General features: G+C 34.9%; 1 long non-coding RNA gene across 1 annotated transcript in view; it reads left to right on the top strand.

Annotated features, from left to right (window-relative positions):
- Positions 1-2,399, top strand: part of LOC106878843 (uncharacterized) — a 3,726-nt gene extending 1,327 nt beyond the window's left edge. Inside the window, exons 2-3 of the long non-coding RNA XR_001410557.2 lie at positions 1,224-1,365; positions 2,326-2,399. This is a non-coding gene — a long non-coding RNA (uncharacterized LOC106878843). The remainder of the gene's footprint in view (positions 1-1,223; positions 1,366-2,325) is intronic.

The raw sequence follows: 2,399 nt of genomic DNA, 5'->3' as shown, positions 1-2,399 counted from the left end.
GTTAAATAAATAAATGTAAAAATATATGTTATTTTAAGCAAATATTTATGTATAAATTTCATAAGCGTTTATAAGGTAAAGCCTGAAATATAAAGGGGTCCGCAAGCCAAAAAGTTTGAAAACCCCTGGTTTAACCAACATCATCGTCACTTAACCACTTTTCCATGTTTGTATAGGTTTGGAGGGTTGTCGCAGACGAAGTCTGTTCTTATTTAGAGTTACTACCAATCTAGACAGATTGGAGGCTACATCTTTTATGTTTGATTGAGATGTGTAAAGACGACCATTTAACTATATCGCGTTCTAGCAGAGGGGTTAGAATAACTAATGATTGCGGTGTCTATTTCTAGAACTTTAGCATTTTCATCATTACGATATGAACACGTAATGACGGCGAGACATGTTGATTAATATCTCAAGAACAAATAAATGAAGAAAAAAATCTTTAAATTAGGCTCTTCAGTGATAAATTCGGCGAAATTCTGGTTTAATCACCCCGTATAACCCCGGCAGAGGTAAAGAACACTCACACCACCTGTTTTCGGTGTAACAAAAACCCTAACCTAACCACCGAGCGTGTACTTTCTTTACTTTCGCCTATAAGCCCCTCAAAACTTTTGTTTTTTTGGATCTTCAGAAGATGTCTGCAAATTTGCATTTTAGACACGGGAAGTCCTTTGATGATGAAAAAAGGAAATTTTTTAACCTCCCTCCCATAAATCCTAAATCAGATTGAAGACCTTCAATGAAGGAGGTTTTCAGTAGAAGACCTTCCGTTTCTAAGAACAAAATGTTAGTAGATTCTAAATTAGTTTTACCATTTAACCTCATTCTATAGATAGTAGTTTTTTTTTTTTTTAATGAAATTTATAGGGATAAACTTTTCAATCATCAGATTACACTTCTCCACCCTAACATGCTACAGTTTGGGTTTAAAGACTATACTTTGCAATTGTAACTTATACCCTTTATAAGACATGACAAGCAGTTAAGAATAAGACACAACTTACAAAATTAAAAGCAACTGGATCCTATTTCTTGCCCACCATACACATAACAAAAAATAAGACATCTGATAATCAAAGATCAAGTTGATGAAAAAAAAGTTGTGTAAATAATCTAAAACTGTTTCATGTGTGGAGATGAAGTTGACGATCTGAAAAAATATAATGTTATTTGTACTCAACTCAGACATTTTGTGTGATTTTTTCTTGTTTCCAAAGATGGTGCCACCAGCATGGCTGGAAATGTGTCTCAATCACCAACTACTGGAAGTTTAGTGAAAGAGAAAATATTTCGAACTGGTTCTTTTATTAATGAGACCATCTGTAGTTCACCGATTCCTCTTGCTACATCAACTGCAAAGTAAGTATTTCCTTTTCATTTCTCCATACTGTTGAAATTTCAATATGACAGAATTGTTAGTGCTGGGCAAAATGTTTAGTGGCATTTTGTTCTGGGTTCATTTTCTGCCAAGGTCGACTTTGCCTTTCATCCTTTCAGGGACGATAAAATAAGGAACAGTTGAACACTGGGGTCGATAATATAGTTCTGTATTTAAGAGATGAGGAATTGCATACATTATTTACATTTGACGGATATTTGTCCTCATCTTGTTTGTTGTTAACACGTTTCGGCTGATATACCCTCCAGCCTTCATCAGGTGTCTTGGGGAAATTTCGAACCTGGGTTCTTATTCCTAAGTTATTTTTTGCTGTTATTATTATCATTATCATCATCCAGGTCACTGCCTGAAATTGAACTTGGAATCTTGGGGTCAGTAGCCCACACTCTTAACCACTATGCCACAGCTGAAACGTTGTTAACAACAAACAAGACGAGGACAAATATCCTCAAATGTAAATAATGTACTGGGGTTGATGTAATCGACTTGCGCCTCCCCCAAAGTTGCTGGTCTTGTGCCAAATTTTGAAACTGATTTATGAGGGGGTGCTGAAAAGTTCTTGGCTTTGGGCAAAAGAAAATACAGGAGGATCAGTCAATTATGATTTTATCCATCATATTCCCATCTCAGATTCACACTTATTGCAGCAGTCCTTAAGTTTTTCTAAGTCCTGTAAAAGAACTCAGAAGGTTGGGCTTCCAACCAGGCATTTCACAATACCTTTAAAACCAGAAACTATTCAGCACCCCTTGTATATCTGTCTCAATTAATTGAACCATCAGTGAGGGTAATAGCTGAAAATTTGTAATCTTTAAAATGTTGATTTCTACAGTGATTTAAAAAAACAACAAAAAAAATTTTTATGAAAGAAAATTAAAAAAAAATTTTTTTTTTTTTTTTCCCTAATTCTTCTTTTTTAGGAAGGAAGTGACAACACAATCCTGTACTTCTGCCACGAAATCCCCTTCACATTCAGAATCTTCTACGAAAACAC

The sequence above is a fragment of the Octopus bimaculoides genome, chromosome 25 (genome assembly GCF_001194135.2).
Source record: "Octopus bimaculoides isolate UCB-OBI-ISO-001 chromosome 25, ASM119413v2, whole genome shotgun sequence".
Classification (NCBI taxonomy): domain Eukaryota; kingdom Metazoa; phylum Mollusca; class Cephalopoda; order Octopoda; family Octopodidae; genus Octopus; species Octopus bimaculoides.
This window is presented reverse-complemented; position numbering and strand designations above follow the sequence as displayed.